Source organism: Papio anubis, chromosome 15 (genome assembly GCF_008728515.1).
Source record: "Papio anubis isolate 15944 chromosome 15, Panubis1.0, whole genome shotgun sequence".
Lineage (NCBI taxonomy): Eukaryota > Metazoa > Chordata > Mammalia > Primates > Cercopithecidae > Papio > Papio anubis.
In genome coordinates, this window is record NC_044990.1 from 73,981,272 (window position 1) to 74,006,223 (window position 24,952).

General features: G+C 42.4%; 1 protein-coding gene and 1 long non-coding RNA gene across 3 annotated transcripts in view; one reads left to right on the top strand and one right to left on the bottom strand.

Moving 5' to 3' along the window:
- Nucleotides 1-24,952, top strand: part of CLDN10 (claudin 10) — a 124,124-nt gene that overhangs the window by 46,356 nt on the left and 52,816 nt on the right. The window lies entirely within an intron of this gene.
- On the bottom strand, nt 3,704-6,315 carry LOC108582953. Its single transcript, XR_001897045.3, has 3 exons — nt 6,241-6,315; nt 5,153-5,221; nt 3,704-3,867 (listed from the first exon to the last, which is right to left on the bottom strand). It is a non-coding gene; the product is annotated as an uncharacterized LOC108582953 (long non-coding RNA).

A 24,952-nucleotide genomic window follows, 5' to 3' on the forward strand; every position in this document is an offset into this window, starting at 1 on the left:
AGTGGGTGTTGTCTGCACAGAGTCCTGTGATGTGAAATGTCTATGGGTCTCTCAGCCATGGATACCAGCACCTGTGCCAGTGGAGGTGGAGGAGGGTGCAATGGACTCCACAAGGGTCCTTAACTTTGGTGGTTTAATGCTCTATTTTTGTGCTGGTTGGCCTCCTGCCAGGAGGTGGCACTTTCTGGAAAGCAGTAGTGTGAAAAGGGACTGGTGGTGGGTGGGGCCCTAGAACTCCCAAGATTAAATGCCCTTTTGTCTTTCAGTACCGGGGTGGGTAGGGAAGGACCATAGGGTGGGGGCGGGGCTAGGTGTGTCTGAGCTCAGACTCCTTGGGCAGGTCTTGCTTCAGCTGCTGTGGGGGATGAGGGTGGGATTCCCAGGTCACTGGAGTTGCGTACCTAGGAGGATTATGGCTGCCTCTGCTGAGTCATGCAGGTTATCAGGGAAGTTGGGGAAAATCAGCAGTCACAGGCCTCACCCAGCTTCAACACAAACAGAAGGGCCAGCCTCAATCCCACCATGCCTACCCCAACAGCCTCAAGTCTGTTTCCGGGTGGAGGGTGAGATGGGCTTGAAAACTTGCCCAAGGCTTTTCGCCTCCCAGCTGTGAAAGAAAAGGGCTTCATTTCTTCCCCCTGCATGTGAAGTCTGCACGCCAGATTCATGCTTTTTGAATGGGCTTCTTGCCCCTTTCAAATTGTTATAAAGTTCAGATAGAGAATGCCTTCTCCCTGTGGAGTTTTACCCCCTGCTCCTCTGGCCACCCTCCTGCTGGATCCCTGTGGTGTCAGGCCGGAATGGGCTGCTTGGGGACCCAGCGAGCTCCCAGGGCCTTTCTGCTGCTTCCTCTACCCTTGTATTTTGCTCGGCTCAGCTCTCTAACTTGACTCCGCTTGAGGTAAAGTCGAAAACTTCTCCCGAAAACAGACCTTCAGCTTCCCCAGTGGAGGTGTGTGTTGGGAAGAAGAGGGTCTCCCTTTCCCGCTTCTGCAGTTGGGGCACTCACAGTATTTGGGGTGTCTCCTGGGTCCTGCAGGAGCAGTCCGCTTCCTTCCGCGGGTCTGCGGCTCCTCTCAGGATTGCTGCTTTGTTCTTGCAGTTGATCTGGAGGGTTACTTCTCCAGCTGAGGGTAAGGGTCAGTGGACCCTGCAGCTCTGCAGTTCCACCTCTGCCGCCCCTGCCTCTACCACGGAGCCAGTGACCTCAGGTACCCTCCCTGCCCCACCCACCCAGACGGGTGCCCCTTCCTCACCGGCCCGGGTGCACCCACCTGGCCCTAATTTTTTTTTATTGTGCTAAAAAATACATGTTGTAATTTCCCATTTTAATCATGTTTAAGTGTACAGTTCAGTGGTATTAAAGACATCTGCATTGTTGTGCAACCATCACCACCATCCATCTCCAGAAAAGAGTTCTTACAAAACTAAAACTCTGGACCCATTAGATGGTAACTCCCCACTTCCCCTCCCCCAGTCTCTGGTAATCATCATTCTACTTTTTTCTCTGTGAATTTGACTACTCTAGATACCCTATATATTTGCCTACTCCCACTCTCTTTTTTTTTTTTTTTTTTTTTTTGAGACAGAGTCTCACTCTGTCACCTAGGCTGGAGTGCAGTGGCACAATCTTAGCTCCACTGGAACCTCCACCTCCCAGGTTCAAGCAATTCTCCTGTCTCAGTCTCCTGAGTAGCTGGAATTACAGGCACACGTCACCATGCCCAGCTAATTTTTGTATTTTTAGTAGAGATGGGGTTTCACCACGTTGGCCAGGCTGGTCTCAAACTTCTGGCCTCAAGTGATCAGCCTGCCTCAGCCTCCCAAAGTGCTGGGACTACACGTGTGAGCCACCGTGCCCGGCCATATTTGTCCTATTGTGTCTGGCTTATTTTACTTAGCACATTTTCAAGCTTCATCCACGTTGTGCATGTATCAAAATTGCTAATACTATTTTAAAGCAAGTTACACATATCACTTGCGCTCATTCAGAAATATCTTACTAGGTGTCTCTAAAAGATAAAGACGTTTTAACATAACCACAATACCAATGTCACACCTAAAAATAAACAGTAATTCCTTACTACCATCAAATACCCTTCCAGTGTTCAAATTTTGAATTGCCTCATAAAAGATAGATTCTCCACTGTTCTTGAGTACAGAATTCCTGTTTAATTTGTCCTAACAACCCTCCTCTCCCCATAGCAGCTGTCTTGTACACAGAAGATGCTGTCATACTACATTTCACCAATAGATGGCACAAATAATCATGACATTTGCTAAATCCAATTGACATTTACACAAGAGGAAACATCACTTGTAGAAAGTCGGCAATTATAGGTAAATATACAAACACAGAAAGTGAAAATAGCCTGTTTGCTCTGTGTAACATGCATAAAACCTGAATACATCCCAATTCTAAGGGATAATTATTGGTATCAGACAAACTTTCTATTTGTTTTAAGGAGAACATGGAAAACATATTTGTTGGTGTTGACGTTTATCTCTACCATGTCAACATTTTTGGTATTAAATAATTGAGGCCACTTATGTTTATTTATTCTTCCGCTTAATAAAAGAAAAAGCAAATAGAATCTACTTGTACAATTGATTGCTGTGTCAAATGCCCATTACAAATGTATTGTCTAAATTGTATTAACTGTACTAACAGTTGCTTTCCCAAACTTCCTCTAGCATGTCCTGAAGAACAGAGAATCTTAGGATGGTAGATATGGATAGGGTCTTTAAGACCATCTGGTCTGGCCCCATCATCTGACAGATGAACGGACATGAAACCTCATCATAAGATCACACGACAACTTGATGGCTTTTTGTGTAATTTGCTATCTTTCTGCCAGCAATCTCACCTTCTCCCCTCCACCCCACCCTAAAAAACTAACTGCTTGGTGAGCCAAGATTGCGCCACCGCACTCCAGCCTGAGCGATAGAGCAAGACTCCATCTCAAAAAAACAAAAAACAGGCCGGGCGCGGTGGCTCAAGCCTGTAATCCCAGCACTTTGGGAGGCCGAGGCGGGTGGATCACGAGGTCAGGAGATCGAGACCATCCTGGCTAACATGGTGAAACCCCGTCTCTACTAAAAATACAAAAAAAAAAAAAAAAAAAACTAGCCGGGCGTGGTGGCGGGCGCCTGTAGTCCCAGCTACTCGGAGGCTGAGGCGGGAGAATGGCGTGAACCCGGGAGGTGGAGCTTGCAATGAGCCGAGATCGCGCCACTGCACTCCAGCCTGGGCGACAGAGCGAGACTCCGTCTCAAAAAAAAAAAAAACAAAACAAAACAAAAAAAAACAAACAAACAAACAAAAAAAAACAAAAAACAAAAAAACAAAAAACTGGTAAAATTAATATTTCATTTTAAGGATGCAAAACCCAAATTGTGCAATTAATCCTCCCTTTCTTGTCCTTTCAATATATATATATTTATTTATTTAATTTTTTCTTTTTTTTTCTTTTTTTTTGAGATGGAGTTTTCTCTGTTGCCTAGACTGGAGTGCAATGGCACAATCTCAGCTCACTGCAACCTCCACCTCCTGAGTTCAAGCGATTCTTCTGCCTCAACCTCCTGAGTAGCTGGGACTACAGGCACACGCCACCACCTCTGGCTAGTTTTTGTATTTTTTTGTAGTGATGGGCTTTCATCATGTTGGCCAGGCTGTTCTCGAACTCCTGACCTCAAGTGATCCGTCCGTCTTGGCTTCCCAAAGTGCTGGGATTACAGGCGTGAGCCACCGTGCCCGTCCCCTTTGAATATATTTAGCAAACATTTATTGGGTATTACCAGGGCTAAGCAAGATCTTGTTCCCTTGGTCAAGTAAGCCTTTTATTTGAGTTCATATCTTGTAATTTCCTAGAAAGAAATGAAGCTGACTTTAGGAAATCAGCCTGTAAGGAATTTCTAATGGGAAGTAAATATGACACTTTCCAGCCCAGATGACATAATAATTCTGTGAGTCATTTTTTATCCTATTCTCCTATATTCAAATTAACACTTAATATTGGACTGTTCTTTCTGTTCTTAAAATCAGCTCCTCCAACCAGGACAGGCCCTAAACTCTGCCTTGAAAGTAAGTTCTCACCAGATTTATCCCAAGAAGAACTTCCTTTTATCTTCCCCAGATGTTCCGGAATATCTGGGCTCTTTTCCCTGCAATGGCACTTCCCACCTGTTGGATGCGGCCCCCTGCCCTTTCTCAGGCTCTGTCTGCATTCTTCTCTCCTCTTTTCAACTACCAAACCCTCGCCTGTACCACTTTATGGCTTCATTGGGCAGTTCATCCCACCTGGAAAATAAGCACACATTCATGTCTGAGGCATATGCTTCACTTCCAGTAGTACCTTCCCAGTGTGTTCTTTGAGATATTCATAAGTGGGAAGATGTTCCATAGTCAAAAAGTTTGAGAAGCAATTGTTTAAACAAATTTAAATAGCTTCCTTTATTGCAGGACTTTTCAGAGTCTTTGATTTCAATAGGCATCATTGGTCCTTTAAGATAGGAAGATAGTACTATATGGGACATTTTCAAAGTTTATTTGATTAAAAAGCACTACCCCTTGTCTTACTGTGCTCAGGCTGCGATTACAAAATACCATAGACTAGGTGGCTCAAACAACAGACATTTACTTCTCATGGCTCTGGAGGCTGGGAAGTCCACAGTCAAGGGCCAGCAGATTGAGTTCCTGGAGAGGGCCCTCCTCCTGGCCTGCAGATGGCTACCATCTCACTGTGTGCTTATGTTCTGGAGGGTGACCCAGCTCTTGTCTCTTCCTCTTCTTATAAGGGCACTAATCCCACCACAGGGGCCCCACCCTCATGACCTCAGGTAAACCTAATTATTTCCTGAAGACTCCACCTCTAAATGCCATCACATTGGGGGTTACAGCTTCAACATATCTGAGTGGTACCCAAGCCTCCTGTACATGACACTCCTTTTGTTTTCCTCATTGCACCATCTGCTACTGGGTTCTGTGGAATGCACCTAGGGACACACAAACTCCAGTGCAGGCTCTGGGTCTGAAAACAGACAACCTGAACTCATTCCTAGCTCCACCAGTCCCTGGCTGTGGGACTTGGGTAAGTTTCTCAATCTCCCCAGGCCTGTTTTCCAGCTGGAAAACGAGGATAATAGTACCTACCTCACAGAGTTGTTGTAAAGATGAAATGCTTCTATACAGGGCAATACGGGGCCACACACAAAGGAAGCACTAAAAAAAAAAAGTCAGCTATAATCATGAAATGTTAGTATCAATAATTAACTATAATTAAACAATCTATTGTATTGGTTATTAATAAACATATTAATAGTGAATAATACTTATTATCTGGCAATAGTTAATTTCTATTGAGGCTGAATATTGAATTCTATGAAAGGATCATGGTCAAGCCTCTATTTTAGGCTCTTAGAGGGCAATGTAGCATTGAAAGAAAATCACAAGAGAAGCCATGGCAAGCGTGAGCCAGGAATCAGAAACAGTGTGGCTGGGCTTAAGGGAGAAAGGGCCACTGAGCTCAGTGCCAGGACTCTGTGCCAACCGTCACAGCCCTGACAGGAAGCAGAGTTGTGATTCTGCAAAGGACAGACCAGCCGCACAAGGAGGGAGGCAGGCCTGCCTGTCACCCCGGCTTTGTGCAGATAGATTTGAACTCGTGGTAGTGTCATCTTTGAATGTGCATTGCAATTTCACATCCATATCTACCTCACCAAATAATCCTAGAATAGTGAACTTCAACACAAATGTCCCCTGCAATTTCAGGGGCTTAAGGGGTCCCTTTATGTAACAGGCAAAGGATTAGGGCCAGCTGGGAAATCCAAGTGTTTAAAACCTGTTCAGCACTTTTGCAGCCAAACAGTAAGTTGCCAAACATTTTTCTCTCAAAAGAAAACAGGCCACTGAATACTAGAAAGGAGAATTCCGGAAAAAATAAAATCAAAGAAGAGAAGAGAAGGGACATCTTGGGAAAAATAAAATGATGTTGAATTTAAAGGTTTAAGACATTGAGATGATGAACTTAAATGAACATTTTTCTTTAAAATAAAAATACAACAAAAAGAGAAATAATCCAAGATGATTTTAAAAAGCAAACCAAGGGAAAATGTTTATAGTCTATTAATTTCTAGATGTAATAAAATTAAAACACAGATTCTTGGCTAACAGATCCTAGGAGCTTTCAGAGTTACGTATCAGGCTTTTCCTGAGAGGCAATCTGAAGGTCAATGTGTGACCTGAGGAAGGCACCTCCTTGAGCTCCCCAGCAGCCCTCATCTCCCAGCATGACTATCCTGCCTTCTCACTACTGTTTCATTGAATCCTCCTGGGATCCACAACGCAAAACTCTAGATCCTCATTCCTTTAGATCGTCCTCCGGCAGCATCACAGTAGGAAACATTCCAAAGAGAATTTCAGTTTCCATTGCAACTACATACACAGTATGTGTATGGGCAAAATATTCTATGGGCAATATACTCTTTTTCTTTTTCCTTTTTTTGAGACAGGGATTGCTCTGTTGCCCAGGCTGGAGTACAGTGGTGCCATCACAGCTCAGTACAGCCCCGACCTCCTGGGCTCAAGTAATCCTCCCACCTCAGCCTCCCGAGTAGCTGGGACTACAGGCACATGCCACCACACCTGGCTGATTTTTGTATTTTTAGTAGAGATGGGGTTTCGCCATGTTGACCAGGCTGGTCTCAAACTCCTGGCCTCAAGTGATCCACCCATCTCAGCCTCTGAAAATGCTGGGATTACAAGCATGAACCATCATGCCCCTCCTATTCTTCTCCTTTATAATTTTTAAATTGTGATAAAATTAAAATATGCACAACATAAACTTTACCACATTGACCACTTTTGAGTGTATAGCTCAATAGTGTTAAGTACGTTTACACTGTTGCACAAGCAATTTCCCGAACTTTTTTATCTTGCAAAACTGAAACTCTCAACCCATTAAAGAACTCATTTCTGCCTCTGCCACTCCCGGGCAACCATCGTTCTATTTTCTGTCTCTATGAATTTGATGACTCTTGATACCTCATATAAGTGGAATCATACAGAAATTGTCCTTTTGTGACTGGCTTTTCACTTGGCATGATGTCTTCAAGTTTCATCCATGTTGTAGCATGAGTCAGAACTTCCTTGCTTTTTAAGGCTGAGTAACATTCTATTGTATGGATAGACCACATCTTGTTTATCCATTAATCTGTCCATGCCAGGAATACGTTTTAAGAAGTCCACGAAAATGCATGGAGTTGTGTTTAAAAGGGTTTTATAAATCATGATTGGCAGCAATTATTCAACACCCTTCTCTGATTAGTCAGCATTGAAAATAGACAGGACTGGCCAGGCGCGGTGGCTTACGTCTGTAATCCTAGCAATTTGAAAGGCTGAGGCAGGTGAATCACCTGAGGTCAGGAGTTCTAGACTACCCTGGCCAACCTGGTGAAACCCCGTCTCTACTAAAAATACAAAAACTAGCTGGGCGTGGTGGCAAGCACCTGTAATTGCAGCTACTTGGGAGGCTGAAGCCGGAGAATCACTTGAACCCGGGAGGCAGAGGTTGCAGTGAGCCGAGATCATGCCACTGCACGCCAGCTTGGTTGACAAGAGTGAAACTCCATCTCAAAAAAAAGAAAAGAAAATAGACAGGACTAAGTGATTTGGATCTGCATGCTGACAGGCAGATAGACAGGCGCTGGGGTAGACCTAGTGATCTGGCCCTGACCAGCCCTGTTGCCAGTGGAGGTGGAGGGTTCCCAGGAAGGCCTGAGAGTCTGGGAGGGAAACTGCCTAAGGGGGCAATCAATGGAATCAGCAGCGGGAGCCCCAACACTGACTCAGGCACTGACAAAGCAAGCCTGACACGTTGGGAAGGGATTTAGCACTAGAAAAAAGTTCCTTTATATCAAGGGTGTCCGATCTTTTGGCTTCTCTGGTCCACATTGGAAGAATTGTCTTGGGCCACACAGAAAATACACTAACACTAATGATAACTGATGAGCACAAAGAAAAAAAAATCGCAAGAAAATTTCATAATGTTTTAAGAAAGTTTACGAATTTGTGTTGAGCCTCATTCAAAGCCGTTCTTGGCCCACAGGCAGCCCGTAGGCCAAGGGCTGGACAAGCTTGCTCTATACTAAATGTTCCCACCCACCTACCATTCATGTAGTCCACAAATACTTACTGACTGCCTGCCACGTGCCAGGCACTGTTCTAAAATTTGATAATATATCCTTAAATAAAGCCCAAAAGCTCCCCATTCTCCTAGAGTCTACATTCAATAGAATGTAACATCTAACAGATAATGTAGACACTAAACAGATAAATAAGGCTGAGAGATGTGAGGTCAGTAAAACAGCATGATGCAAGTGAGTGAGGCGGGGTCTGCATAAGAATGGGAAGTTAGAGAAAGCATCTCTGTGAAGTACCTATGTGGCCCGAGACCTCAATGGCTCAAAGGGGTTAGTCGCCATGCCATGATCCAGGAAGGAGAGTGCGTCTGGCAGAGGGAATAGCAAATGCCAAGAGTGAACCTCAAATGGGAGCCAACTTGCTACATTTGAGGCCAGTGTTGGAGTAGAGTAAGGGTGGAGTGGGAGGATGGGAGAGGCCAGTTTATGCACAGCTTGTAACTGAGTACAGAAGGATGTTTCAGGAATGTGTGGAGGAAGGTAAGGGAGGAGGTCTCTGGCACGTGGAGGAAGGATGCACAGAAAGCAGCACTGCTTGCTGAGGAACAAGAAGCAATTGCTGTGAGTGAGGTCTGGCATGAGTGATGATCAGTGAATGACAACGCTGGAGAGGTGGGTTGGGGCAAGCCTTTGAGGCACCAATAAGAAGCTACGGAAGGGATTTAAACTTTATCCAGCTAACCACCAGAAACCATTAAAGGTTTTTAATTAGAGAAGTGACCTCATTTTCGTTTTAAAAATAAACTTGTTGCTGGGATGGATTTGAATGGAAGAGTGACACCATTCTCCTGGGAAACCAAGAAAATTGAACTGAGCAAAAGGAGTAGAAGAAGCAGAGAAGACATGGCATGTAAGGGATACCATTGAGGGCAGATTATTTTGGTCTTTAAAAATATATTTTTTTAATTCTTAGTTTTTCTTTCTTTCTTTTCTTTCTTTTTTTATTTTTTCTTTACAGAGTCTCACTCTGTCACCCAGGCTGGAGTGTAGTGGCATGATCTCAGCCACTGCAACCTCCATCTCCTGGGTTCAAACGATTGTCCTGCCTCAGCCTCCCAAGTACCTGGGATTACAGGTACATGCCACCACGCCTGGCTAATTTTTGTATTTTTAGTGGAGACGGGTTCACCATGTGGGTCAGGCTGGTCTCAAACTTCTGACCTCAACTGATCCACCCGCCTTGGCCTCCCGAAGTGCTGGGATTACAGGTGTGAGCCACCACATCCAGCCCATTTTTTTGTTTTTAGAGATAGGGATCTCACTGTTTCAGGATGGACTGCAGTGGTGCAATCGTAGCTCACTGCAGCTTTGACCTCCTGGGTGCAAGTGACCTTTCTGCCTCAGCCTCTAGCTGGGACTAGAGGTGTGTGCCACCATGCCCAACTTTTCTTGGTCTTATTGTAAACTGACCTTTTTATCATGAAATGACTCTCATCATTTTTAGTAATTCTTCTTGTCTTGATGTCTTCATTGTCTGAAGTCAATACAGCTACTCCAGCCTTCTTGTGATTAGTGTTTACATGGATATCTTTTTCCATATTTCTACTTTTAACTTGTCTGTTTCTTTATATTGAAAGTGCATTTTTTTATAAACAGCATATAATTGGGTCTTGCCTATTTTTATCTTTTTAAAAAATCTAGTTTAATAATCTCTGCCTTTATTTGAAATGTTTAGTGGTCCATTTACATTTTATGTAATCACTGATATGGTTGGGTTCAAGTCTGCATCCTGCTGGTGGGGGGTTTCTATTTGTTCCAGCTGCTTTTCGCTCCTCTTTTCTATCTTCTCTGTTAATTGAATAATTGTTAATATTTCATTCTATCTCCTTTATTGATCTTTTAGCTATACTTCTTGGCATTTTAAAATAGTTGTTCTAGGGATTACAATGTATACCCTTAACTTATCAGGGTCTACTTTGAATTCATATAATCTAATATAAGAATTTTACAATAGTTGTGTTTCATTTATAACCACCACCACTGTCCCCCCCCAACCCAATCCTTTAAGCTATAGTATTTTACTTCTGCACATGTTAAAAAGGATAGATTCACTTGGAAACTTGTTAGATTTTAAAGGTGAGAAAAAAGAAGTTTAGCTCAACTCCCAGGTTCCTGACTTGGGCATATAGTCTACAGTTCATCTAGAAAAGAAATCACCTGTCTGGGAGTGCAAATGAGATCATAATTGCAGTAATACCTCAAAGCTTGATTTTTTTGTCTTCCCACCTGCTTAATTACAGGAAGTCTGGCTTTACTTGTGATTTCCCACCTCTCAAATGTCTGGGAAGCCCTAGGGAGTGGCCATACAAAACTGTGAATCAGCCTAGTCACTCCTTCTCTAGAAAGTTTTCCCCGCTTCAACTGTTGCCAGCAGGTTTATGGTGAGGAGCAGCTTGGGAGCATGTTTTTTGTTGTTGTTGTGTTTTGTTTTGTTTGTTTTTTGAGACAGAGTCTCACTCTGTCAGCCAAGCTAGAGTGCAGTAGCAGGTGCCCGCCACCACACCCAGTTAATTCTTGTATGTTTTAGTAGCAATGGGGTTTCACCATGTTGGCCAGGCTGGTCTTGAACGCCTGACCTCAAGAGATCTGCCTGCCTCGGCCTCCCAAAGTGCTGGGACTACAGGCATGAGCCACTTTGCCCAACCGGGAGCATGTTTTAAGTGAGAGGGATGTGCAGTCTCTCGATGCATTATGCTCACTCAGTAAAAGAGGTCTTCAGCAAAGATGTCCTGTTTCTGGAGCATCTATCTCTTCTGATGGACATATTTGTATGAATGAATGAAAGGGATGGGAGTAAAACTCAAAGTCTTAACAGGTTCCCAGTGCCCACCCAAGCATACCATCCTCTAACTGTTGGTTCGCTGTATCCTGTGGGAGTGTTAAATTTGCTCAAATGCTTCCTGTGTAGGGTGAAGAGAAATGGATTCACAGATGGAGTCTGTCTTGGGCCTATATTTTGGATATTTGCCCATTGGAGATATTTAATATATAGATACATATTTTGATCTCAAGACAGAAGCCCGAGGTGAATATGTAGATTTTCATAGAGATGATAATATTAATAAAAGGTACAAGAGTGAATGTGTTTACCAAAGGAGAAAATGTAAAGAAAAAAACATTAGAGGGTCAAATGCTAAACCATGGAAAGTGGCTAATATTGAGGGTTAAGAAGTATTGAAAAAAATACAGGTACAATATTCAAAAGAATGCATTTTTGAATAAAACCAAAGGGAAGGATGTTGTATCAAGGGTTGTCCATAGGTTCCTCAAAAAATTAAAAATAGAACTGCCATATGATCTAGAAATTCCACTTCTGGTTAAATACTCAAAAGAATGGAAAGCAAGGTCTCAAAGAGATATTTGTACACCCATGTTTATAGCAGCACTGTTTACAAAACCTGAAACATGGAAGAAACCCGAGTGTCCATGGATGGATGAATGGATAAGCAAAATGTGGTATATACTTACGATGGAATATTATTCAGCCTTATAAAGGATGGAAGTTCTGACTCAAGCTACAACATACATGAATCTTAAGGGCATTGTGCTAAATGAAATAAACCAATCACAAAAAAAAATGCTGTATAATTCTACTAATATAAGGCACTTAGTCAAAATTATAGTGACACAAAGTAAAATGGTGGTTGCTAGGGAAAAGAGGGAGGCAGAAATGGTGGGCTGTTGTTAACGGTACAGAGTTTCAGTTTTGCAAGTTGAAAAGAGTTCTGGAGACTGGTTGCACAACAATGTGAATATACTTAACACTACTGAACTGTACACTTAAAAATTGTTAAAATAGTAAATTTTATGTTACATGTATTTTATCAGAACTTTAAATATTGACATAAAAATGAGTAGTCATGGGTACTACATGGAATTACAGGAAAATGCACACCTTAAGATATTTCTTGGATTTGGACATTGAAAAGAGTTTGAAGTACAGATTTTCAATAAAGCCAGCCAAGCAAGCAAATATCATTACTGAAGAAGTATGACAATTAAATCAGAAAGAGGACTACAGTGAGGTGAATAGTGTAAGTTATGGAAGATGATATATGGGCATATTTATGGACAGGAAAACAGGAATATTCTCTTCTGTCTGCCTACATTTTTTACTTCTGCAAGAAACATTAAGTCCTCTGCAAGAAACAATCACATTTACTAAAATATGAGATGACATTTACATATTCTTATTTTTTTATTTCATTTATTTATTTATTTTGAGATAGAATCTCACTCTGTCGCCCAGGCTGGAGTGCAGTGACCCGATCTCAGCTCACTGCAACCTCTGCCTCCCGGGTTCAAGTGATTCTCCTGCCTCAGCCTCCCGAGTAGCTGGGATTACAGGCGCATGCCACCATGCCCAGCTAATTTTCGTATTTTTAGTAGAGATGGGGTTTCACTATGTTGGTCAGACTGGTCTAGAACTCCTGACCTCAGGTGATCTGCCTGTCTTGGCCTCCCAAAGTGCTGGGATTACAGGCATGAGCCACCATGCCCAGCAATTTTTAAATATTTTTAAAAATTTTTATTTTTCCTTTCTATAGGGATAAGATCTCACTGTGTTGCCCAGGATGGTCTCAAACTCCTGAGCTCAAGTGAGCCTCCCACCTCAGCCTCCCAAAGTGCTGGGATTATGGCTTGAGCCATCACACTGGCCAGTTTTGCATATTTTTTTAAAAGCATCCATTTTGGTTATCTGCATAAAATCACTGTTGATTATTACATTGAAAATTCTCACTAATTTGAAGAAGTAGAAGGAGACGTCAGATTAAAGGTGGTGACATTTACTTTGAGTTTTAACCCTACTCTTCCCCCAACTCAAGAACATTTATCTGTTGAAGGTAGAAGAAAATTAGGATAATAGCCAAAATTCACAAATGGATCAAAGGAATATTTTTTGCCAGTAGAGAAACTTGGGTATTTTCAAAGGCAAACACATGTTTCTGTATTCACTCTTAATTTCCATGAAAAGGTGTGTTCCTTGGGATAATTCTAACACTATGTTGAGACTGCAAGCCCATGTGATAGGATGGTATCGGGTTCTGAGGGTCCACAGGGAGAAAACAAGGAATTTCCTAACTAAAAATATAAAATCAGATCTTCTGGTTCTCTCTCTGGAAATTTAGCAGAACCCACTCATTTTTAAAGGCAGGTATTGTTGTAGCCCCATTGTTTTCCCATTGCTCAAATGCAGAGAGCCACATTCCAGGGATGTCTTACAATGGGCACGCGGGGACTTAAGGTTGTTGGCTGACTCACTTTCTTTAGTGCGCAGCTGTGAGCTCTCATTCATATAAGTACTATGGTCTTTGGAAGTTGATTTTGGTTTCAGCCCAGGCCAAGTCCCTTTGTGGCTCATCTGAAGGATATTTTTGGCTCCAAGGTGGTTGTTGGCAGACAGTGAAGCAAATACAACTCAAAGCTCTTACCGCTGTCGGATCACTGCCATAACAGGTAAAATGAACTAAGGAGACAGTGGGCAAAGCAGATGTTTACAAAGTGAGGACTAATGCTCGAATAAACATAAAATAGACACATTTGTAATTTGGCTTGTGCCAAGACCCTTTCCCTTCTTTCTTTTTCTTTTTTGAGATGGAGTCTTGCTCTGTCGTCCAGGCTGGAGTGCAGTGGTGCAATCTCGGCTCACCGCAACCTCTGCCTCTCAGGTTCAAGTGATTCTCTTGCCTCAGCCTCCTGAGTAGCTGGGATTACAGGTACCTGCCACCATGCCCAGCTAATTTTTGTATTTTTAGTAGAGATGGGGTTTCACCATGTTGGCCAGGCTGATGTCGATCTCCTGACCTCGTGATCCGCCCGCCTCGGCCTCCCAAAGTGCTGGGATTACAGGCGTGAGCCACCGTGCCCGGCCGGACCTATGCACTTTAACAGGAAATTGGCTGGGGGTCAGGTCTGACATCGAGGAAAATTGAGCAGAATGAGATCACCCCTGAGGTTCCTTAATTCAGAGGCGAGTGGCAGCAGTACCTGCAGGTGGTGCCAGAATTCATTAAAGAATTGTTTTGGATCTGCTCCAATGAACAGAGAAACAAATGACTGGTGACATAGCAAAGCAACAATAATTTTAGCTTCATAAAGATGTTAGGTGTCGGACCAAATATAAGCAGACTTTTAACATCTTAAGTCAGCACTCATATAGTAAGAGCACTAAGCAACTCTGCTTTTCCCGACGATTCCAGTCCCTTCTGGACTCATCTCTTTCCCATGAATTCGTGGGTGACTCACTCGCTCTTCTTGATGGTCATTGGTGGTTTCCTGCCACCATCGGCTTTGTCTCTACCTCCGACTCCTTACTTGTTTCTTCTGGCCCACTCCCAGAGATCTCCTTTCTCTTCCTCTCACACAGCTGCCACCATAGCTCCCTGACTGTAAAATGCACAGCTTCTAGATGTGCTGGTGGGTAGGATGGGCATGGGGGGCTGATTTGTAGCATTCGTCGTTTTCTGTGGTATAAATACTCCCACCTTGGCTGATTCTAAACTACCAAAACTACCAACGTGTTGTCATTCACTTCCCCAAAATGGCAACGGGAAAGCTCTCTTGAGCTTTTGCAAGCAGGTTCCAGTACACCACGGCTTCTGAGCCTGAGATGAGTCACATTTAATGTGGTGGTGTTCCTTCCCCTTCCCCAGAGGGAAACCCTGGGATGATATGGAGAGTCTGGCTTCTAGTGAAGAACATTTGACGAGGGAGAAAATCTAGACATTTCTGCCTTTGAGTTTTGCTTAGGCCAATCTTACACTTCTCCCTCTTTCCACATGGTCACCATCTTCCCACCTAAAGAGCACTCACCTCCTTTGAGAAGCCTGTGCTTGTCCTGACCCCTCTGAGCACACTTTAATGTTTATGAATTCATTCCTTCCTTTGACAGTTCCGGAAGATCTTTGTATTTTGCACAAGGACTCTGGTTCTTTGTGCTAGCGTCAAATTAGAGACTGTTTGTTTTCTGTTTTCCTAGGTTAATGGTAAATGTTTCAAGGGTAAAGATCTTATCTTTACATAGAATTGATTTTTGAACATTTATTTATTAAGCCTTTGCTCATTTGTCTTACCATAATCTTTTCTATATCCTCGTTTGAATTGTTTTTATGGCTTAAGTGTGTGTGTGTGTGTGTGTGTGTGTGTATATTATATATATATAATTATATAAAATATGTATATTCTGTTTTATACACTGTGAAAACTATTCTTGTAAGCACATAAAATGTCTTTTCACAATAAAGATATCTTTTAATATTGATAATTCATAAATTATATTGCTAGGAAATTAAGTGAAAATTTGTTGGAGTAAGTCTCCAATGAACCAGTAAATCTCCAATAAACAAGTTGGAAACTTACTCCATTACTGACTACCTTGCTATGTGAGACAAGTTATTCAGGCCTCAGTCCTCCAAGTATAAACCAAAGGTACTAAGAAAGTTTTCAGGGTGTTGGAAACACTCTGTCAGCCAAAAAAATGTAAAGCACCTGAAGTCTAATAGAAAAGTACTCTATGAATATGACGTATTTGTCAGGCATAAGAATTTTCTAGAAAATAAAATATTTCATGACAGGGATCATTTTTTAAAGCGCAAGAATTATTGGAACATCTACAGAATTAGGATTTGACAACCAGTTTTTCAAGAACTTGGTCCAATTTTTTCATACATCTGAAAGTCAGTCAGCTGTAAGAACTCAAAATAGCAAGAAGTAAAGTGAGATACTGTAAACACAGATTAGTATCATTGTATCCAAGCCATTGTGGGATTTTCTTTAGGTGAAAAAGCAAAACCTATGATAGAATGGCAGAGAACAAAAAAAAAAAGGAAAAAGAAAAAAAATCCTAAATCCTTGTTCTGTTAATAAACAAATATAGGTTTGGAAGTCCTAAAACAGGGAGGACTTCCAAACCTATGTTTGTTTATTAACAGAACAAGTGTTGAGAACTTGAGTGATATGAAGGAAACTGGTTTCACACAAAAGTGTTTCTTTGTGAAAGAGTTTTCTGCAGTAGGCAGAGGTGAGAGAAAGAAGAGGGGAGGAAGCTTCTCCTTTGGTGTTTCAGACCCAGGCCAATGATACAAGTAGAAAAAGTCATCTTAGACAAAGATTCTCTCTCCTTTTTTTTTCCTGTTTTGTATTTTGTTTGTTTGTTTTCTGTTTGTATGTCTGTTTTTGATGTTAATATGAGCAATGTGTTTGACCAACAAGGCTAGGACCAATGATATAACTAGGAAAAGTCATCTTAGATAAAGATTCCCTCTCCTTTTTTGTTGTTTTTTGTTTGTTTTAGGTTTGTGTATCTGTTTTCGATGTAAATGTGAGCAATGTGTTTGGCCAACAAGTCTAGGAAGGGAGAGATGGGAGAATAGGGGGATAGCGAGGGTTTTAACTTCTCTTGAGGGAGATGATTTCACCCAAGGACTGTATCTTAGTTTGTGCCACACAGGATGATATCCTCGGAATTTCCCAGGGGCCTAGAGCAGTATCAGCTGCAGCCCTGTGCCACGTCCCCCAGTCACCTGGTACTGTCTCCTCTCTGCCACCTCCACCACGCTGGCCGTGCTTTCAAGCAGGCTAGAGCACTGCACTTGTGTGTCTGGGCTTAGGGCCCTATAGGCTTCCTTAGGAAAATAGACTGAACCTGATTGCAGAAACATCAGCTTTTCACCCACAGAAAGTGCCAGGCATTTTGATTTTTGTTTTCACCAATACCTGGTATACAGTAAGAGTTTTATTTTATCTTTATTTATTTATTTATTTGGAGTCAGGGTCTCACTCTGTTGCCCAGGCTGGAGTCCAATGGCACAATCTTGACTCACTGCAGCCTCAACCTCCTGGGCACAAGTGATTCTCCCACCTCAGCCTCCTGAGGACCTGGGACCACAGGAGCATGCCACCACGCCCAGCTAATTTTTAAGTTTTTTGTAGAGCACAGAATCTCACTATATTGCTGCCCAGGTGGTCTTGAACTCCTGGTCTTAAGCAATCCTCCCATTCTGCCTCCCAAAGTGTTAGGATTACAGGCATGAGCCACTATGCCCAGTCCAATAAATGTTTTATTAGCTTGAATTGGGAACTTTCCTACCATCGTAGAACGACCCTTAGGATCCATAGTCAAGAGCATTATTTATTACTTATTATTTACATACCCCTCTGGCAGGCGCTGTGCTGGGCAGGAGGCACTGTGATGAAGAAGAAATTTTACAGTTTAGGTAACAAGGGACAGAATGTGTTCTATGCTGAAAATAAACTTGTTTTCCAATTAACATGACGACTAAAAATCATTTCACTACAGGGTTTCAAACTATAAATTCCTTCCACGTCATATTGTATGACACCCTTCTAACAAACCCTTCCAGCCCTTTCTTCTTTCACACCCTTCTTACTCAACATCCTGTCTCCCTCTTGGCTTCTGGGTGTTAAAAGCAGTAAAATAGAGCTTTTTCCCTGAAATAAAAAATTATTTTTTTAAAACTTAGGAAAACTAAGAAAATGAAAACGCTGTAAAAGGGAAGACTCATGTGTACAGAATGAGCTCTTATTCATTCATAAATACATATTGGATATATACTACATTGACAAGCATTGGACTATGGTTGAGATAGACCTTTTTTCATGGAATTTGCATGGTAATCTCTGTCAATAAGCTTTAGAGATAAACACAAAAACAAGTGTAGAAACAAGTATATAATCTGACAGCTTTTCATGGGTGCCTTAAAGGAAATAAGCAGTGCTGCGTGATAGAGAATCATGCAGTGAAGAGCTGGAGCCAGCTTGCATCAGCTCTCAAGAACTGATTGTTATGCTTCAGAACTCTTGCAGCCTATTAACAGGCATGGTGGCTCATGCCTATAATCCCAGAAATTTAGGAGGCCAAGGCAGAAGGATAGCTTAAGCTCAGGAATTCGAGACCTGCCTGAGCAACACAGAGAAACCTCATCTTTACAAAAAATCAAAAAATTGGCCCGGCATGGTGGTGCATGCCTGTAATCCCAGCTACTTTTGGAGGCTGAGGCAGGAGGATGGCTTGAGCCCAGGAGGTGGAGGTTACAATGATCTGTGATGACACCACTGCACTCCAACCTGGGTGACAGAGCGAGACCCTGTCTCAAAAAAGAAAAAAAAAGAAAGAAAAAATCTTCCAGCCTATTGACTTCAGACTGATAACTAGAAATTAGCTGTGGTAGGAGAATTTACACCACAGAAATAAGCAAGCACTAACAATCAGGGATTCCTCCACCTACTCCACCCACCCCACCTGCAAAAGCCAGTTGCTAAATGTTTACCAGCACACAACCAATAATGGGGAGGTAGAGGAATTGCGCTACGTTTTATGTAGAGGGTGGGTGACACTCTGTCTGTGGAGAGAATATTTAAACAGACCCCAAGGTTTGAGAAGACAGGAGTAAAAGTGTTTCAGACCAAAGGATCCCTAAGTGCAAAGGCATTAAGGCAGGTAGCCTCAAGGGTCTTCTAGCACTTGTCAGCAGGTGAGAGTAGCTGGTGATGGGGATGAAAGCCAGATGAAGCCTGGATCAGGGAACACTGGGGCTTTGTAGGTCAAGGTCATGCATTTAGGTGTTTAGTTAAGAGAAATGGAAAGCCCTTTAAGGGGTTGAAGCAGGTAAGGGTGTGTGCGACATGATTTGCTTCATAAGTTAAGAGGCTCACTCTGGTTACCGAGTAGGAGATGAATTTTAAGGTGACAAGGGCAAGCATGGAAGCCATTGCAGTATCTCAGTTGTGAGAGGATGTACCACAGACTTGCATGGAGATGGTACTGAAGATGGTAAAGAGGAGACAGATTTGAGATATACTGTGGAAGGTGAACTTGCAGGAGACTTGGCTGCAACTTGCAATCATTACGAGAAGAGGTCTTGTTACATTGACCAACCTGGAGTACAGTGACTATTCACAGACATGATCATAGCGTACTATAGACTTGAACTCCTGGGCTCAAGCAATCCTCCTATCTTAGCTTCCTGAGGAGCTGGGACTGGAGGCACTCACCCACTGCACCTGGCTAATTACTTTTTGTTTTGTTTTGTTTTGTTTTTTGAGACAGAGTCTCATTCTCTCACCAACGCTGGATTGCAGTGGTACGATCTCAGCTCACTGCAACCTGCACCTCCTGGGTTCAAGCAATTCTCATGCCTCAGGCTCCTGATCAGTTGAAATTACAGGCGTGTACCACCATGCCCGGCTAATTTTTTGTATTTTTAGTAGAGACAGGGTTTTGCCATGTTGGCCAGGCTGGTCTTGAACTCTTGACGTCAAATGATCTGCCTGCGTTGGCCTTAATTACTATTACTTTTAAGACAGAAAGATGTTACACTCAAGAACAGAACGGACTGTCTTTTGTGGCATGAACGTGAGTCTTTCCTACAGGTCCTTCTCCACTGTGTGAAGTGAGGCTCTGAGTCAGGGGCCCTAACCAAGAGAAACTGTGGTCACTGAAAAGTCTTGGATTCATCTCAGAGCTCACCTTCTCTCTGTCCCATCACACAGCTAGCTACCTCTTGATTAGATCCTTGGGGGAGGTGGCTGACATAGTTCCAGCTTGGTTTGCTTGATGATGGCTTATAGAACATGAGCCCAGAGGAAGGACATTGACTGGCTTGGGAACAGAGAGTTTCTTTCTAGTGCTCTGCTGACCTTCTGCCTACTTGGCTCCAAACTGACAGGCAGGTGGATCACGTGAGGTCAGCAGTCTGAGACCAGCCTGGCCAACATGATGAAACCCCATCTGTACTAAAAATACAAAAATGAACCGGGTGTGATGGAGGGCGCCTGTAATCCCAGCTACTCGGGAGGCTGAGGCAGGAGAATCGATTGAACCCGGGAGGCGGAGGTTGCAGTGAGCTGAGATTACACCACTGCACTCCAGCCTGGGTGACAGAGCAAGACTCTGTCTCCAAGAAAAAAAGAAAAACAAAAGATCTCCTTTATAATTTCAAAATTATATGTGCTAAAATATTTAAATAAATAATTGCTATGAATACAAATGCATACCAATGAAATAGTAGGAAAGAACTCCAGCTTCACAGTAATAGAATATTTCTCATCTGTATTGAGAGTCCAGTAGCCCAGATGTTTATATAGTATCATGACATTACATCCCACACCTTCAGGCAGATTAAACAGTATTATAAAACATAAGAAACAGCATTTAAGTCCAACTCTTTGAGAATTTTGAAGCTCATAGCTTCAGGCAGAATGGATCCACAGAGACCAAGCAGCAGATTAAGGTTTGTATTGACTGCAGGATTTGGATTCAGACTAAAACACAACTTCAAATAAATAGCTGTGTTTTGAGAGCACATTGCTTTGTGAATGCTTTCAAGCTTTTTCTGTTTTAACTTCCTCTGAAATCCAAGAGGATAATGTTTTTACCAAAAATATTTACCAGGAAATGGGAAATTTAAATGATCCCCAAAGAAAACCAGCTTTTAAAAACCCTTAAAGCCCTATTATTAGGCAAACAAAGATTATACAGAGATCCTGCTCCTGCTGCCAGTCTCAAGGAGTTCTTCAGGGCAGCAGTGAAACCTGTCAGGCAGCTATGGAAAAGGCTTTGGATCTCTGTGTGTGCACAGAAGGGCATGGAGGGGAATTCTCATCTTCTTAAGATCTTCATCCTTAATATAAGTTTCTGAATTATTTGCTCTATAAACCAAAACTTTGATCAGAATTTATGCGGGAGGGGATAGTGTCTCCTACAGCCAGACATACGAGATGATCTGATAACCATGGGCAATATTTACCCATACAGACCATTGTGATGAAGCCATTCTCTAAGTTAATAGATTATCTCTCTCCTTCCTTCCTTCCTTCCTTCCTTCCTTCCTTCCTTCCTTCCTTCCTTCCTTCCTTCCTTCCTTCCTTCCTCCCTCCCTCCCTCCGTCCCTTCCTCCCTCCCTCCTTCCCTCCCTTCCTTCCTTCCTCCCTTCCTTCCTTCCTCTCTCCCTCCCTCCCTTCCTCCTTTTCTCCCTCCTTTTCTCCCTTTTTTCTTTCTGTCTCCCTTTCTCATTCTCTTTCCTACCCTGTCCTCCTCCCTCCCTCCCTCTCTTCCTTTCTCTTCCTTTCTCTCCCTTTTTCTCCCTTCCTCCCTTCTTTCCATCTCTTTCTGTTTTTTCATTCTTAATTTTTTCTCTTTCCTAACTTCCTTCCCTCTCTCCTTCCTTCTTTCTTCCTGACTTCCATGGCCATTTACTGAGCCCTTGCTTAGGAGCTGGCCATACAGACAAATGAGTCACAGCCATTGCCCTGGGGGAGCTCTTCCCACAGACAAAAAATGGGAGTGTGTTGGGGTAGACACCCACCGAATCTAGGGATCCGGTGGTGGGAGAAGGGTGCAATCCAGGAAGAAAATTTGATGTTTGAATTGAATATTAAAAGCTAAACAAGCTGGGCACGGTGGCTCATGCCTGTAACTCTAGTACTTTGGGAGGCCAAGGCAGGTGGATCACCTGAGCCCTGGAGTTTGAGACCAGCCTGGTCAACATGGTGAAACCCCATCTTTACTAAAGATACAAAAATTAGCCGTGTGTGATGGGTGCCTGTAATCCCAGCTATTCCTGGACGCTGAAGCAGAAGAATTGCTTGAACCCGGGAGGCAGAGATTGCAGTGAGCCGAGATCACATCACTGCACTGCAGCCTGTGCAATAGAGCGAGACTCCATCTCAAAAAAAAAAAAAAAAAAAAGCTAAACAGAAATTGTCAGTGAGACAAGAAGAGAATGATTGGTCTAGACAGAGACTAAAATATGTCCTATTTTTTTCTGGTTGAATTATAAATAGGAATGATACTAATAGCTGTGCTTATCTCTTCCAGGAAGAGAATGGCCAGTAGAATCTTTAGCTTGAGCATTTACATAATATGAACACATCAAATATTAAAAACAGCATTTTTAAGGCTTTCCTTACTTTCTGTTTCCAAAAAGGTTTTTAAAGCAACTTATAAAAATGTAAGTAATATAAAAGGAAACATGAATAGATGAGAACAGAAATATAAAAAGAAAATCATATTAAGAAAATGAAATAAAGCTTACTGACTGCATGCCATAGGTCATTCACAGTTAAGGGAGGTGGCGAGCAGATATGGTTCAAGCCTCCTTCACACCATGTGGGACAGAGTCATGGTATCCATAAAATAAAATGTGGCCACAATTTCTCCCACAGATATTCCAAAATGGACTGTAGTGGAGTCCGCTGTTTTTGCTGCCAAGTGTCCATCTACTCTACACTGATTACGAAACACTTTTGCTCTGAAGTCATCCTCTCCCCACCCACAATATCTATTCGTAGTGTGGATTTAGCTCCACTCCCACACCAAGGGTTGAGTATGTGGCTCAGATAGGACCATTCAAGGCATTGCATTCCCCTGGTCCACAGAGGTTGGTTCAGAGATGCATACGTGAGAGAACCAGAGCTAATCAGACCACTTGGACCTCTGTAAAAGAGATTCTGAACTTGCACCAGGGGAGAACCTGGAGAACCTGAATCTTAGAGCTGCTGCCGCTATTTAGAGACCTCAAGAGCAAGGCTTACCTGAGAATGGGGTGAAGACAAAGAGAGAAGGAGTGAGGACATCTAAATCCCACTGCTATCATTTGAGCATGGATCAGGTAGTCCTTGAAACTTACCCAGACTTTTCAATTCCATGAGCCAACCACTTCTGATTTTGCTTTCACCAGTTGGTGTTGGGTTTTTTTGGTCCTTCACTCATATAATGACATTGTGTGATGGAGCAGAAAATACTGTCAATGAGATCATTACAGTAGACACAAAAGCAAGTTTTGTAGAATTCTCTTGTGCCATCCCTCAGGTCAATTGCGATTGTAAAATGCCAAAGCAGGGTAAAGTCAATTCCAAAGGGAACTAAGACAATGTAGTCCCAGATGATGAAGCTGTCTTGAGTCAAGGATATAGATACACTTCATATTCTTCAGAAAATTCTCAATGATGACTGTATCTTGACATCACACTTTATAACATGCAGGGAGAATTTTCTGACAAGACTCTGAAGCGTAGATACTCTGTGTTACCAATTGAGAGACTGAGGTTAGGCACAGTGGCTCATGTCTGTAATCCCAGCACTTTGGAAGGCCAAGGCAGGTGGATCACCTGAGGTCAGGAGTTTGAGACCAGCCTGGCCAATATGGTGAAACCCCATCTACTAAAAATGCAAAAATTAGCCAAGCATGGTGGTGGGATAATCCCAGCTGCTCAGGAGGCTAGGCAGGAGAATCACTTGAACCCAGGAGGCAGAGGTTGCAGTGAGCTGAGATCGCACCATTCCACTCCGGCCTGGGCAACAAGAGCAAAACTCTGCCTCAAAAAAACCAAAAAACAAAAAAGGAAATTGAGCATATGAGGATATGTTTGATAATCAAGGAATAGTTCATTTTAAAAGTTAGGACATATTCCTAAAGCCAGCCTTTCAGGGTTCAAATTCTTTTTCTTCCATTTTATAGTGAGTAAGAAGTCTGGGGCAAGCAACTTAACATTTCTTGGCTTTGATTTTTTCACCTGAAAAATGGTGATAATAACATTACCTGCCACAGCGTTGTGAGGATAGAATGAGCAAACACGTGTAAAGTGATTAGAAGCATGCCTAGCACATAGTTACTACTCAATGTTAAGTCGCCATTCTTTTTTATTATCATGTCCTCACAGAGAATCTTTATAGGCAGGGCCAAGATGTTACTCAAACAGTTTTGGGTCCACTTCAAGAAACCTGGAAAAATTGATGATCTAAGTCGCAAAGTTCTGTTATAGATCATATCCACAATTATTTACATGAGAACATTTGCAAAACCTGGATTTACCAATTGCAATCATTAAGAAAAAAAAACCTATCCATAAAAATGTCTAATTTTAGGCCAGGTGTGGCGGTTCTCTATTTTAGGCCAGGTGTGGCGGTTCTCTATTTTGTACTCTTTTATTTTTTATTTTATTTATTTATTTATTTATTTATTTATTTGAGACAGAGTTTCACTCTTGTTGCCCAGGCTGGAGTGCAATGGCGAGATCTCGGTTCAACGCAATCTCCACCTCCCAGGTTCACGCAATTCTCCTGCCTCAGCCTCCTGAGTAGCTGGGATTACAGGCGTGCACCACAATGCCCTGCTAATTTTGTATTTTTAGTAGGGATGGGATTTCTCCATGTTGGTCAGGCTGGTCTTGAACTCCTGACCTCAGGTGATCGCCTGCCTTGGCCTCCCAAAGTGCTGAGATTACAGGCATAAGCCACCACTCCTGGCCTATTTTGTACTCTTTTAAATTAAAGCCATCTTAGTGTGTTTGAAATGGTAACTCATTATTATTTTGATTTGCCTTTTCCTAATGACTAATGACGTTGAACATCTTTTCATATGTTTTTTGGCTATTTATGTATCTTCTTTGGAGAAATGTCTATTCAAGTCCCTTTTCCATTACTAAATTGGGTTATTTGGTTTTTTATTATTGAGTTGAAAGAGTTCTTGATATATTCTGGACACTAGATCCTTATCATATTTGCAAATATCTTTTTCCCATTCTGTAGGTTGTCTACTAACCCCAAATGAGATATAAGTGAGCAACAAATAAATCTTCATTGTTTTTTGTTTTTGTTTTTGTGAGACAGAGTCTTTCTCTATCGCCCAGGCTGGAGTACAGTGGCGTAATCTCAGCTCACTGCAACCTCCACCTCCTGGTTCAAGCTATTCTCATGCCTTAGCCTCCAGAGTAGCTGGGATTACAGGCATGC